At 45.8% G+C, this 15,530-nt stretch overlaps 1 protein-coding gene across 1 annotated transcript in view; it reads left to right on the forward strand.

Annotated features, from left to right (window-relative positions):
- The window catches only part of NUDCD2 (NudC domain containing 2), a 158,630-nt gene that overhangs the window by 125,197 nt on the left and 17,903 nt on the right, over positions 1 to 15,530 (forward strand). The gene's annotated exons all lie outside the window — the stretch shown is intronic.

Here is a 15,530-nt window from a genome sequence, read left to right on the forward strand (position 1 = left end):
CGCCAGGTGCTCGCCGCCGGGTTCCGGTGCAGGATTCTTCCCTCCGGGTCGCACTGGAGCGGGGGGTCAGGATATATAGGATGATCAATGTCGGGCTGGACGGAGCTCCGTTAAGCTGCGTCCGCCATGATAGTTCTCTCGGCCACGCCTTTCCAAGGCCTCGTTTTTTGCAGATGATATTTTAATGATGTTGACAGACCCGGGCCCCTCACTACGAGCATTACAGACTGAACTAGATAAGTCTGAAGCAGTGGCAGGCTTCAAAGTTAACATGTCAAAATCCTTCATACTAAATCTTACGATTCCGAAGGGGGAAGCCCTTCATATTCTGAGTCAATCCACCTTTCAGTGGGCCTCATGTTCCATTCAGTACCTAGGTATTCATCTCAACCCGAGAGTAGAAGTTCTCTACAAGGCTAACTATCCTCCAATGTTGACTCAAATGCAACTGGCACTTAAACGTTGGAAGCCTTTTCTCATCACCAGCTTAGAAAGGATAAACGCTATTAAAATTACATTGCTCTCAAAACTGCTTTACTTGTTCCGGGCACTTCATGTATACCCAGAACATGACCTCTTACCCACGCTACGGTCTCTTGTCACCAAATTCATATGGCAAGGGGGTAGAGCTCGACTACCGTTGCAGGTCTCAAGATGCCCAAAAAAGGAGGGAGAATAGCATCACCAGACTTCGCACTATACTTCAAGGCGGCCCAACTGGGAGTACTGATGGAATGGTCCATTAGAGAATCCGATAAGCATTGGCTGCACATGCATAGGGCGATAATGTGTATGTCGATCTGGGATATTTCCTGGACAGCAAAAAAGAGAGAGACCGGCCAATGCATACATTAGCACACCGACATGCACCACGCTTAGGGTCCAGGATGAAGTCACGAGAGAGGGAGGGGTTGACGTCCTTAACTTCACCATATACCCCCATTCACTTCAACCCAGACTTCCCACCGGCTTTGCGAGAGAGCCCTTTCGATGTATGGAGGGAGGGGGGCTGTAGGATGGTTTCGGATCTGTTCCACAACCTCGATGTGCTCACCTTCGAAAGTTGGCAAAGAGATTTTCAGGTTCTAACCAGTGAGCATTTTCATTACCTCCAACTCAAACACTGGGTATCCCAAACCCGATTGAAAGAAGCTGACACCAGAGAATGCACTATGATAGAACGATGGGTTCAGAGGGTGAGCTCCAGAAAGGAGCGATCTCCTTTCTCTACAGTCTGCTTCTGGCGACAGTACGTGCCCCACGGGCGCTACTTGTCTTTTTAGGAAGAAATAATTGGGAGAGACATCTCCGAGGAGTAATGGAGCATTGTGGACTAATATAACCACGAGCAATCGTTAAGTGAGTCTGAGAGAGGCCCATTACAATACCCTTTTTGATTGGTATCTTTACCCCACTAAACTCAAAAAGATTAGTCCTAGTTCTTCTATGGTGGGATTGCCCCACTATTCGGCCTTTCTGGGAGGAGATTCTCACTCACATCAAAGACATTCTGGGTTATCCCATACCGACCTCTATTGAGGAAGTCCTTTCAGACCTCAGAGACCTGAGGTTAGAGCATCAGACAAAAGAAGACAGAGGAATACTATGGCCATGCATAGGGGCAGCCAAAACAACGATAGCGGCAGCGTGGAAAAAGAGGGAGGCCCCAGTGGCGTTGATGGCACTCACGGCTCTGGACAATACTCCCAATGGAGAGATTAGCTGACTTTTTTAGACATGACTATAAAAACTTTGAGTACCGTTGGGGTCCACTGGTTTCCTTTCTCTCCAGCGGCCTTCCATTGGCAGAAAGCCCACATTCTGTTAGAGCTTTACATCTTTTCCAGCTTTAGGAAGGGTTCTCACCCCTGTCCAAACACTCATAAATGCACGCTTTGTCGCTCTTGACCCTAAAAAGCCAAAATAGGACATGACCCTACCTTCTGATGCAAGTCCGAGTACCCAATGACATTTAACAAGAGGAGTTACCACACCCAGGGGAGGGGAGGGAGGAGGGGTTCGAGGACGGACGGGGCTTGGTTTACGATAACGTTGAGGTGGTTTTATTTTCTGTATGTTGACCGGCATTCTATTAAAATGGCATGGACTCTTAGCAAGAGTGTGCACCATAGGGGCCTCGCATAAAGAGAAAATGATCACTGATTAGATGTAACTGTTTGATTGATGGCTTCTATGTGTCCCATGCTCTTGTAATATGTTAATTGCAAGTCATGCTGAATAAATAAAGTTTTGACAACAAAAAAAAGTTAAAAGTGCATGTCCAATTTTTTTACACCGCACCCTGCCCTATGGGCTGTTTAGGGCCTAACATAGGGGTGACTTATATGTATTAAAAAGGAAGGTTTGGACTAAGCAAAATGTTTATTTGATTAAGTTGCAATAGCAGTCTCAAACTGTACACATAGACTGCAAAGGCAGGTCTGAGGCATGTTTTAAAGGCTACTTAAGTGGGTGACAATCAGTTCTGCAGGGCCACTAGTAACAATTTATTTACAGGCTCTTGGTATATGTAGTACCATTTTACTAGGGACTTATAAACAAATTAAATGTGCCAATTAGATGTAAGCCAGTTTTACCATGTTTGAAGGAGAGAGCACAAGCACATTAGCCCTTGTTAGCAGTGGTAAAGTGCGCAGTCTTAAAGCCAACAAAAACAAATTCAGCAAAAACAGTAGGAGTAAGGCTAAAGGTTGGGGGGGTGGGAACCAAACCAAGCATGTCCTTTCCAACATTCTGCTATATAGTGATATCAGTAAAACTGTGTTTGTGTAAATTTAGTGGCCAATTCAATGGAAACGTACAATCTGTAAATGACGGTCCGCGACCACATGATGCGTTATTAATATATTTGTGACCGTATGCTTCAGAATGCATCACCTGCTAAATACTACACCCATAACACTCTCCTTCTGAATACGTTTGCTACACTTAGTGTGAAGCTAGGATTTTTCACAAACCATATGACTGTAGTGTTGTAACATTGAAGTCCACAACTCCTTCTCTGAAAATGTTTACAGCACCACTGGTGCGAAGGTACTGAACAATGTTCCTCATTCCAGTTTTATTTTTCTAAATAGGTGTGGGATGTTTCTTGTGTTGTTTTTTCATGTTATTACTGTTTGCGTGCTGCATAAATACTTTGCTTATTGCCTGACTGCTTTTTTGCCAAGCTATCAGAGGGTTTAGCACAGGTTAATTTGGGGTGTACATGTGTTTGAGCCTGACATGAATTGTGGTTGTTGCTTGAGCAGGCAATTTCCCACACACAAATGATGTGCGTAAATCGAGATTCAGTGAATATTTATCATTTGTGCATCACCAAGTAAAGTGTCTTGATATGCTTTGATGCTACTAAAATCTTGCTTTCCATCACACTTCGAAATGGCAAGAAATTGCTTAATTTTTGCTCCCCAAATTTCTGAAATATTCTGAAATGTGTACAGTTTATTTACAAGTATTTACATTTTGTTGTGTGTTGGAAAAATTACATCCTACAGCCTTTACTTCACACTCCCAGTACCACAGAACAATTCTTACACAGTTCACTTTAAAAACTTCTCTTGCTTTGCAGTCAGAGAAAGAAAAGTAAAGACCAATCACCGTGTTAAAGCATAAGCAGCAGTTTTTCAGAAGACATAGTCTGACATTTGACTTCCTTTTTTGAAGCACAGCATAAATGACAAGATAAATACAAAATGGAAAGTCTTAATTATTTATTGCTCTTTCCTGCCCCCCAGAAGTTGTCTGGCATATTTTGGTCTGGGATATGACTGGAAAACAAAAGAAGCCTTTTTAAAACATAGGTTGGAGATCCTACCTGCTATTCCATATCTACCACCGTGGCTGAGAACGAACTATGGGAGTAGATGCCGGCTGTGCAGAATAGGAGTCGAAGACTTAGAACATTTACTATGCACTTGCTCGAGGAGAGAGCAGCTCTGTTAAAAACAGCCTTTAACGAACTAAGTATCCGCTCACGCAGACAAGCAGTCCTTGCTTGTTTTGATCCTGGTCTTCCACCACTAAATGGGAAGCTGGTGAAATTTCTGATACTAGCAGAACGGAAACTACAATGCCAGGCAGTCGGCTAAAGAGAGAATTTCTGGCTGTGACCAGCTGCTACGAACAATTTGCCACTCACGTTTATTGATTTTAGTAATGTTACTTTTTAACTAACATTTCTTGCTTTTACATTTTCTCTTTTAATTCTACTTGTGGAGATTATTTTAATGTATTTTTTGTAATGGTTTTAATTAACCTAAACAATAAAAAGTTACTTACTTAAAAAAAGTCTGGCGACCTACCAGTGGGCTGTGACCTAGAGTTTGGGGTCATAACAACTTCCCTACATACCTCCTATAGCGCTTCCCTTGACCCCCCTCCTCTCGACCCTACCTCTCTTCAACACATCGCAAGTAGCACCCCCTCCTGTGTGTTGCACCAACCAGCTACTTTGTGAATCTGTAGTTGCAATCCGATCTGTATAATCCAACCTATCTTCTTCCTAACTCCTTGCTCCTCTTAGTCATCCAGTTGAACCTATTTTCCTCCATACTGCTTCTATCTAATCAACACCTCTTTTTCCTTCACACCAAGGTACTCATTAGGGATTGCACCCCATTTTCCCTTAGAGTACTCAGCAGGTTTCACTGTCCGTGAGATTCATATCCGCACCTATTACAGGATGCTCCGTAATTGCACCAGGTAGAAACTATATACTGTATACTATGTCTGTATGTATAACACTAATTACTATAGATTGCTACCTGCCGCTCCTGAGAGCTCCTCAGAGCATACACCATGACTGGTTGTATAATGCCTTTTGCTATGGGTTGTTCCCAAGTACCTCCTTTATGGAGTTCATACCTGGGGTAATCGTACAATGCCCTTTCCTTAAGCTTGACCAAAGTTGTGCTAAAAGATTACAAAGCACAAACTGTTAACATGCACCCTGACTGTAACACTATGCCTCTACCACTTCACAGGAGGTTCCATTCTCTTTATAGCTCTAATTCTGACCCTTTGTCAGAGCAGGTTACTCTAAAACGTATTAATGATGATGATAAAGAGGAAGATGGCTTGCTCCCCTTCATTTCTCTGATGATGTCTTATACCTTGATTTACCATTTTCTCTGAGACACATCTTGACTCACTACATGGGCCACCAATGGAAGAAAATGCCTTGTGAGTCGGACAACAGCCAAAGTACTAGAAATCTAGCTGGCCTCTATTGAGACTAAGATAAATGGCTTGACTGAAATCCTGTAATCTGGAATGGCAGCATCTGAGTCCTTGTTCCCATTTTACAATGCCATCAGAGATATTGTGAAGGCTATGTGTTTGAAACCATGTTCCTGCCTGCCGGTGAGCAGTCAGATAGCCAGAGGTCCCATACTGGTACCTGAGGAACCAGATTTCTTCACAAAGCACCCCACTCCAGAGAGAGCCTTATTCCTCAGGTCTCAAAGATTTAGGTGAACTCTAACTCATTACTGACCAATCCTGCAGACCGATCATCCAAAAAGATTGATGCCTTTGGCACACATATGTTTTGCTCTTCCAGCTTGGCTCTGTGATCTATAAAAGCATTCTGTCTGTTGGGCCTAAACACTCATGCCCTTGGGGACATGGTCAACAAAATGTTACCGGCAGTCGTGAAGGATCTCAGGGCTTCTCCAGTGCACACAATCTGTGAAGGGCAAGACGTGGCCAAATATATTATCCGCACCAATCTGTCTACCACAGATTGCACTGACAGGGCAGCGGGTGCCAGTGTTGTCCTTCATAGACATGCTTGGATGAGGTGCACTAGATTGTCTGCGGATTTACAGGCTTCACTATGGGCATGGCTTTTTTTCGACAAGAAGGCAGACTACTTTGGAACGCTTTAAGGACAGCAGAGCTTCAGCACTTTCTTTGAGGTTGTTAACACCGGTTAAACAATTTACACAACAGTTCTGGACATTTTGGGGCTATTCCAGAGGGCTGGTCTATAGGCAGAAACCACCTTCCCAGTCAGTAATGCAGCAGACACCCCAGTCCTTTCAGGGCTGCAGACGCAGATCCAGCAGGCAAGGTGCATGCCAGTAGTGGGGGTACCAGTCTTCCATCTCCCATCCTGCTACTACAGCCAACATACCACTTTGCCCTCAAAAGCACTTGCCCAACCAGTGTGCTGGGGGGAGGGTGTATGCAAAGTTCAGTACTTCGTCCAGGATGACGATACGTCACACCCGACAGATGGATCTTTCAAATTGTTAAACAGGCTACTCTTCACCTTTTCTCCTCTCCCCACTCACATTCGTCCCACATCATACATTTCAGCAGAGCATCTACCATTCAAGCTACAATAGTGTAGTGAAGGACCATCCTTTGCTTGGTGTACCCCCAGATTGCCTTTACTGTTTTTGCTGGCTGTAGAACTCTGTGCACTTTACCTCTGCTAACCAGAGGTAAAGTGCCTGAGCTCTGCCTTTCAACACTATGAAACTGCAAGCAACAAATTCCCTGCCTCCCCCCCCAGATAATACATTTAACTTGTGAGTAAGTTCCTAGTATGTGGTACCAGCCACAGTGCACCAAGGGCCCATGCGTTAAATGTCACAAGTGGATTGCAGCACTCCTTGTGCCATCCACTATAGGGGCAATGTAAACATGACTGCAGGCTTGCCACTTACATCATGGCTGTGCATGTTGAAGCTGAAAATTCAACCTTTAAAAATAACCTCTTTTGACCAGCCTAAACCCTCCTTTTAGTCACCCTTAAGCTGGTCTGACATGCCCATAAGGCAGGCACATGGTATTTAAAAGTACGGCAGTTAAAGGTTTAATGTTAACCATGTCCTTGGAGTGAAAAGGCCGTCAGAGCTATTTTCACTGTAGATGTGGTAGCTTTTCCATAGGCAAACACTTGGATACAATATTAATTAATTAGGGAGTGGTCATGAGTTTCCCCTATCGACAGGCTGACACTGGGCATAAATGTGGCATCCACAGTACCGTCCTTGGATCTGCAACTGTGGAAGAACAGAAGAGGACTGGACCTGCTGTCTGTGACCTGAGAAGAACCTTGAAGACGACCTACGCTCCCTTTTGTACCCAGGACAAAGATGTGAATCTAAAGGTCATAGGGCTGACGTGTTTGGGTTACAGGGACACACCAAGCTTCAAGAGGCATTTTCATGCATTTGCAGCTGACCAGTTCCAACTGAACTTGTTCTGGACCCTGCTGTTGGCTTCTGCTGGAGTCTTGACCACTGTCTTGCTGTCTGCAAGGTCCTGGACCCTTGGCTGGTGTTAAATTGTGCTCCTCTTAAAGCTTCTTGAAACCAGGTACATGGCCACACCAACCTAGGAAAGTTGATTTGACATAGGTGTATCGCCACTGGGCCAAAGATTCAGGTTGGTTCCACTACCACCTTGTCTGCAGCAGAAAATCTGAATTCAGAGGCACCCTGTAGAGAAGAAATGCGGCCTCGTGGAGCCCTCTTCAGCAACTGGCAGGTGAAAGACCTCTGAGCATGAAATTAGCATTTCTCTTTCCTGCCAAAAATCAGTGGCTTTACCAAGGCCTTGTATGGTGGCTATACAGTGACGCGAGCCCTCTTCTGCCACAGCCTGCTTTTTTGCCCAACTGAGGACTTTTGACTTCCGTTTCAGAGACTAAGAGCCTGATTTATAATCAGCTTGTCTGTTACCAGGGTGACGAGTAAATTACTTCATCTCCCTGCCGTCTGGCAAATGATGAAATGTCTGCTAATCCAACAGACATTTAAAGCATTGACTGGACCCGCCGTCAGGTAGGCAAGCAGACAGTCAAACCAAGTTTGACCACAGCGGAGATAAAATAATCCCCACCATCATCAAACTATGGTTGAATTTAAATTCGGGCTGACCGTAGTCTTGGCAGGGCTAGAATGCCATTGCGACGTAGTTACCTCTTCGCCAAGTAATAAATCAGGCCCTTAGTCTGAAGGTAAAATAATCCACCAGGACAAACTTGGTCCTTGTACTCAACACGCACTTCATGCAGTCAGCCTTAAACCTAATAATTTCCCAGACCAAGTCCAACCAAATGACCGTGGTAGACGCATAACGCTTCTTGGTGCCATTTTGAACCTTAAACTACAAACATTTATAACTCTGGCTCTACATTCTGGATTTCTGTCGTTTTTTGCATAAATGTATTAAAATGTACTCAATTTATCTATATTGGTTTGGGATTCTTCTTGTGTTGTGACTTTATTACTTTTCGAGTACTGCATAAATACTTTACATATTGCCTCTAAAGTAAGCCTGCCTCCTCTGTGCCCTAACCATGGGGGAATTGTGCTCCGGTTAATTTAGTGTCTTTAGAGGTTACCGGACACGGATTGTGGTTATTATTTGAGGTAGGTACTCACCCCCAACCCCCCCCCCCCCCCCCCCTCAACTAATACCCTAATTCTTTACAAGGAGGTACGCCTCGTGTTTGCCAAACAGGCCTTAAAGAAGTGGTTCTTAATGTTTTGACTTCTGAGGATCCCCACTTAATCATTACAGAAACCTGGGGACCCCTCTGAGTCATGGGAATGTGGGGGCCCTCCACATGGAATCATTAGTAGAAGCCAGGGGCAATGGCCTTCTCATTTTTAATGATTTGAAACGCAAAACGGTACACAAAAAATTCAGTCATCAAACCGATACATAAATGATGAAATATTTTATTTAATTCACAATCCAATATGAAAAAAATGCACATATTAGTAGGAAGGTTAGAGCATTTTTAAATTCAATTGAGGCCACTTATCTCCATACTATATTTTGTTTGATGCACTTGCACTGCTCTTAGAAATCAATCTAAGGATACTAACTTAATTATTAACCTCCCGTTTCAAATTCTTTCACATTTACAGAACATTTAAAATGTTCAATTGTACATGTATCTTCTTTATTTATATATGCTTTATTAATATGTTATTATTTAATTTCCTAAGCAGTCGTGGACCCCCTTAGTAGGGTTTGCGGAACTCCAGGTGTCCCAGGACCACAGGCTAAGAACCACTGCCTTAGAGAGTTGACCAGACTCGAAGAAAGATGAGAGTTGTTACTCTTTTATTCCTTTGTCCAAAAAAAAGGACGGTGGCCTCAGGCCTGTCAGGCAAATTACAAATGCTGACATTGTATCTTATCCTGGGAAACACAGCTCTTGGAAACACAGCTCTAGATCTGCAGTGGTGGCTGACTGATCTCACATTGTCCTACAGCAGGACACTCTCCTTTCCCCACCCATATCCAGCAGTTGTGACACACCAATACTGAGTTGGGTGTGACCACGTGGTAGAGGTGGAAAGGAGAGGATTCTGGTCTCCAGTGGAGGATCAGTTCCACAGCAGCTTGGAGCTACAGGCCATTGATCTGGCCATGGTGACCTTCTTGCCACCCAAGATAGAGTCTGGTTGAGGTTGTCGAGGACAGTACCACCAACATGCAGTAGTGCAACAAGCAAGGCAGAGTGGGGTCTTGGGTCCCGTGCCATGAGACTTTACCTCCTGGGAGGTAGCTGGAGTGTCAGGGTATCTTTCTGATCGCCAACCACTTGGCAGGGTCCCTGAATACCGGTGTGGAAAAAATGAGCAGACGTCGTCTGACAGATCACAAGTGCTGTCTACATCCTTAGTGGCATTGGGTGTCTTCTGCCAGTAGGAAGGGGACAACTGGCTAGATTGTTTTGCCATTGACTAGAACATGTAGTGTCTGTAATTATGCACATTGGAGTTGCCACTCGAACAAATGCTTTCTGGCTGCAATGGAACAAGGGGCTTTGTACACCTTCCTGCCTCTTATTACTCCTGCCCAAAGTTCTGAATATCAAGAACGACCAGGCCTAATTCATACTGGTGGCCTTGAGAGTGTGGAACCGAAAGCTCCTGAGCATGAGCATATGTCCACTAATCAAGCTAGCACCTAGGGAGGATCTTCTGCCCTAGTTGCAGGACAACTCCCTCCATCTGAATCTGCACAACTAATGCCAGCATGGGTGGAATTGAGTTGTAGCAGTTGGCTGCTTTCGATCCGCCACCTGAGGTGTTAAATTTCATCTTCTGTGCCAGTTGCCACTCCATGAAATCCATCTCCTCTGGCACACATTCTTCACCTGATGTGATGCTCAGAACACTGACACCCTTACAAGCAAAGCTGTGGGACATTCTTTTTCTTTGTTTTATCCTTAGCCCAGCAAGGCTTTGCAGTGGTAACTGTAAAATGTTATTTATCTGCCCTTTCTGTGTTTGCTCTGACCAAGCATTCTTCTACAAATCACCTGTTATTTTGAGATTTATTAAACGTTTGATCCATATATTACCTCCCAAACTGTTTGTGATGCCACAGTGGAACCTTAGTTTGGTCTTGACATTCCTCATGTGCATACCTTTTGAGCCTTTGCGTAGCTGCTTGCTGTGTCATGTCTCAAGACTGTTTTCCTCATTGTTATTACGTAAGCTTGTTGCATGAGTGAACTGCAGACCCTGTCAGTGCAACCACCACACACCGCATTTTTTCCAGACAAATTGGTGATGAGGAATAGTGCAGCCTTCGTTCCTGCAACATTGGCAGTCCATTAATCTACCAGTGTTCTTTGCTACCACTCCCTCACTCCTCGAAAAAAGGAAGGGAGGCTTCATTGGTTAGACCCCAAAAAGGGCTTTAAGCTTTGACACAAATAGTACCAAAGATCATTAAGTGTACAATCAATTTTCTGTGGGGCTCTCTAGAGCAAAGAAAGCGAAAACGGTGCAGAAGAGGACCGTATCAAGCTGGATAGACCTCTTCTTCAAGACCTACTCTGCGGTGCCTAAGAAGTAGCCTCTAGAACGTCTGAAGGCCAACTCCACCAGGCCCAAGGCTGCTACCTCCGCGTTGCTGTGTTGCTTTGTGGGGTGCTTGTCCTTGAGATCAGCCACGCAGCAATATGGGCGTCGGAGTATAGGTTTATAAAGCACTTTTGCCTTGACAACCAGGTCCAGGGGGAAGGACACTTGCCCGCATAGTTCCAAAAGACGTTGATGATTCTGCAGTTAAAAGTATCTATCAGAAGAACAAGTTACTTACCTTTGGTACCACCCTTTCTGTTGGATACTCCATCTAACAGCAGGTTCATCAATGCCCTCCCACCTAGTGGCCTATTTTACCATCTAAAAAGGTCCTGAGTCAGTGATTAGCACAATCTTACCAAACATTGTTCACACCAGAGTCTAAGGTCGCAGAAAGTCAAAAACCAGAAACTGACGGCATGGATATTGTATATTTATATAACTCTTGGCGCACTGACGTCAATCGTGCATCAATGTTCAAGAATTTGTAGGTTTTGCGGAGGCTATATGGGCATGGATGTTGTCTGTGGACTTTGCTAACCATGTGCAGGGTATGGCATATGTTTCAAATGGCTTTGAGTAGGCAGGGTATGGCTGAGGCATCCAGAAAGTATAGTTGAGCCTTGCCGGTGGATACAGATTCACTTCATGTCCTCCGTGTTTATAATCCTGAACATTTTTCACCCACAAATCCGTGATATCATGTGTGCTAGTGCAATGTGTTATTATTATTAAGTTGCACTTGTATAGCGCGTATCCACCCGGAGGCCTCGCAGCGCTTTAAGCTGATTACTGGTGGCAAGCTCAGGGGGAATCAGCACATCTTCACAAACAAGTGCGTTTTTAAAGCCTTTCTAAAGGAGAGGTAGTTATTGGTTTCTCGAAGGGAAAGGGTGAGGGAATTCCAAAGACTAGCCGCAGTGTGGGAGAAAGAGCCCCCCCCCCAGCGGGCTTTGTTAATTTTGGTGGCGGTTAACAATTGCAAAGAACTAGAGCGCAAAGCTCTGGACAAAGCATAGGGTGTGCCTATGGGATGAAGGATTGCAGGACCAGTGCGGTGAAAAGATTTGTGCACAATGCACATGGCCTTGAACTGGACTCTGGCTGCTACTGGGAGCCAGTGAAGCTTTTTCAGAGCTTTTTTTGCTGACTGCCAACGGGGGATGTTGTACAGTAAGCGGGCAGCGCAGTTTTGTGTGACCTGAAGCCTACGGGTCACTGCGGCTGGGGCTCCCATGTAGAGGGCATTCCCATAATCCAGGCGGGAGAGGATCAGGGCCTGGACCATGATCCTCCTAAGCTGGAATTGGAAGAAGGGGAAGCACTTTACGGAGCATCTTCATCATCCCGATGCAGGTGGAAGCAGTTTTTGTAGCTTGGGCTGAAAAATCAAGGGCTTTGTCCAGCCAGACTCCCAGGCTCTTAATCTGGGGTTTGGGAAGAGGAGGCGGGCCAAGAGATGGAGGCCAGATGGATGCTAGGGCAGATGGAGGGGGATTGCCCAACAGCATTATATCTGTTTTCTCCCCATTAAGCTTAAGAAATGAGGATTGCATCCATCTGGCAACAGCCTCTAGACAAGGACCTAGGGTGGAAGATGATCCCGCGGAGTGGTCCAATGAGACCACCAGTTGGGTGTCATCTGCGTAGGTGACAATACGCACACCGAAGGGATGGACTATCCCCTCCAGGGGCTCCATATAAGCATTAAAAAGAGTAGGGCTCAGGGATGAACCCTGAGGTACTCCACAGCTTAGAGGATGTTTAGGTGAGACCGACTCACCCTCAAACACCTGGAAGAATCTGCTGTCCAGGAAGGAGGTAAGCCATTCCAGGGCCGCGCCCGACACGCCCAACCCACTCAGCCGATGTAAAAGAGTAGATTGGTTGACCGTGTCGAACGCGGCACTGAGGTAGAGTACTATGATGGCAGCCTTCCCTCCCTGGTCCAGCACAGCTCTGGCTTCTTCCGTCACCGCCAAAAGAGCAGTTTCGGTTCCGTGCTGCGGGCGGAACCCTGTCTGAGAGGAACGGAGCAGACTATTAGACTCAAAATAGTCTACTAAAATGTTATTCACGTGCCTCTCAAGTAGCTTGCTCATCCAAGGAAGTAGAGAGATGGGGCGGTAGTTGGCCAAGTTGTTCTGATCCAGCGTAGGCTTTTTCAACAAAGCTTTAACCATCGCACACTTCCAAGGAGGCGGGACGGTGTTGGAGGCGATGGAGGCATTAAGGACGTCTAAGATGACCGGACGAATGACATCTAAGACCTTAATGAGAGCGTGGGGGGGAGCCTGGTCATTAGGAGATCCCAAGGTGATTTTAGGGATCAGCTTATCTAATGATAATGGGTCAAGGGAAGGAAATGTTTCGAGTATACAGGGGGTGGAGGGATCGGAAACCGGAAGGGGGATGGGTTTGTTATTGTCATCGCCCGTGATGAATGAGGAGTAAATAGCCTGGATTTTCTGGGAGAAGAAGGTAGCAAGATTATTGCACCGGGTTTGTGCGCCGTCTGATGATGGTCGCTCAGGGAGTGGGTATATTAAAGATTTGGCAATTTAAAAAATTTCCTTAGGCGCATTGGCAGCCATATTGATTTTCACGTCATAGAAGCGGGATTGAGTGGCGGCAATTTCCCTCTTATACAGCTTGATGGCGGCTCTATAATCAGCCTTCCTCTGTTGAGAGTGGTCCTGCCTCCACGCTCTCCCGAGTCTGCGACATGATTGTTTCATGGTTCTAAGGGCCCGTGTATACCATGGGACAACCTTGGATCTTATTATTGATTTTAAGGGGGTGCAGGGGAGCACTTGGTCGAGGGTGCTAGAGATCCAGTTGTCGAAGTTGGTCGTGGAGATGCTGGGGTTAGTGGACCTCTGAGGCGGATGTTCGGCAAGGGCACGTTCCCACTCAGGGAGCGGAAGAGAGGACCATTTTCTTCCCCAGTGCTTATTAGGCTTATGAAAAATAGGGGGGGGCTTATGGACCAGATAAAAGGTATTAAAAAATGGTCTGTCCATGGGAGGGGGATGGGAGTCTCCACTTTCAGATTATCCAAGTTGCTATAGATATGGTCCAAAAGGTGTCCCCTATTGTGAGTCGCAAGAAAGCCCTTTTGGCGAAGATCAACAGCCTGAAGGTTAAACCTGAGGCTGTTGGCTGAAGAATCGCCCGGGTCATCTAGGTGCAGATTGAGATCCCCCAGCAAAGTGAAATTTGCTGTGGAAAGCAGGGCGCTGGCAACCATGTCTGTCAAGTTGGAGACAAAGTTACTAAGGGCGCCAGGAGGGCGATAGGCCAGCATGCCAGAAAATGAGGTGGTGGGCGAAAATTCTAGAGTGAAGTAAAAACTCTCACACGTAGATATAGTGGATGAGGTGATGCGGCATTTAAAAGTGTCTATATATGATGGCGAGTCCGCCGCCTCTACCCGACTGGCGGTCTAGGCGTTTCATGGTATAGCCTTCAGGTGTCGCCCACACAGTGGAAGGGTCGTTTTCCGGTTGAAGCAATGTTTCTGTCAAGAAGAGAACCTCAGGATGTAACTCTTCTATCAACATGGAAAGATCTGTGTGGTGTTTTGGTAAAGACCGACAGTTAAGGAGAAACATTCTCCACTTATATAAGGGTTGAGGTTTGTCGGTGTACGCGGGAGATAAACTCCAGTTACATGAAGTGCAATGAGACCTAGTATTGGACGAAGGGATCGACTGGAGGCACAAAGAATTGGTGAGGGGACGAAGCGAATGTAGGGAGGAAGAGCTGTAAATAAGGCGGTTTCCTACCATGGTGACAGGCCAAAAGAGAAACAGGAAGCTGGAGGCGTCTGGACGCGGACTGGCGCAGACTGGCTTCTCTTTGGCGCCTCTTCGGCGCTACCGCTGCGCGAGAGAACCGAGATATAAATAGATTCGGGGAAGGACAAAGACTAGAGCGTCACCCACCAAAGATGGCCGCCCAGCGTGGCGAGACCAGGAAGTGAGGACGCGATTACCTCCCTCCACATCAAACAGCACAATGCTGCGGTGGACCGGGGAGTCAGCGTGTGAATAAGGCGTAAGAATAACAGTTTTTTAAAAAATACAGTCAACACAACACAACAGTTTTAAAATCACTGCTTGCAGCAATGCGAGTGTTCTCCTTAGCGCTTGCACAAGATGTTAGCAAATCAACAGAGTGCGCGAGTGCTCTGAGCCCTTTTGTAGTCAGGGGGAAGGACAAAGACTAGAGCGTCACCCACCAAAGATGGCCGCCCAGCGTGGCGAGACCAGGAAGTGAGGACGCGATTACCTCCCTCCACATCAAACAGCACAATGCTGCGGTGGACCGGGGAGTCAGCGTGTGAATAAGGCGTAAGAATAACAGTTTTTTTTAAAAATACAGTCAACACAACACAACAGTTTTAAAATCACTGCTTGCAGCAATGCGAGTGTTCTCCTTAGCGCTTGCACAAGATGTTAGCAAATCAAGTTCAGTGGAAGCAAATCAACCCCATAGCATCTAGAATGCATTTTAGCTCACACATAAAATTCCAGTACTAAAAACTGTGTCCGTAATTATATGGAGTCAGCCGAGAATGAACACTCTCCCTCAAACCCCCCTTTCGGAGTCTATCCTTAATCCATAATGCCCAGTGTTTGACAGCCACTCTCTCCT

Source organism: Lissotriton helveticus, chromosome 7 (assembly GCF_964261635.1).
Source record: "Lissotriton helveticus chromosome 7, aLisHel1.1, whole genome shotgun sequence".
Lineage (NCBI taxonomy): Eukaryota > Metazoa > Chordata > Amphibia > Caudata > Salamandridae > Lissotriton > Lissotriton helveticus.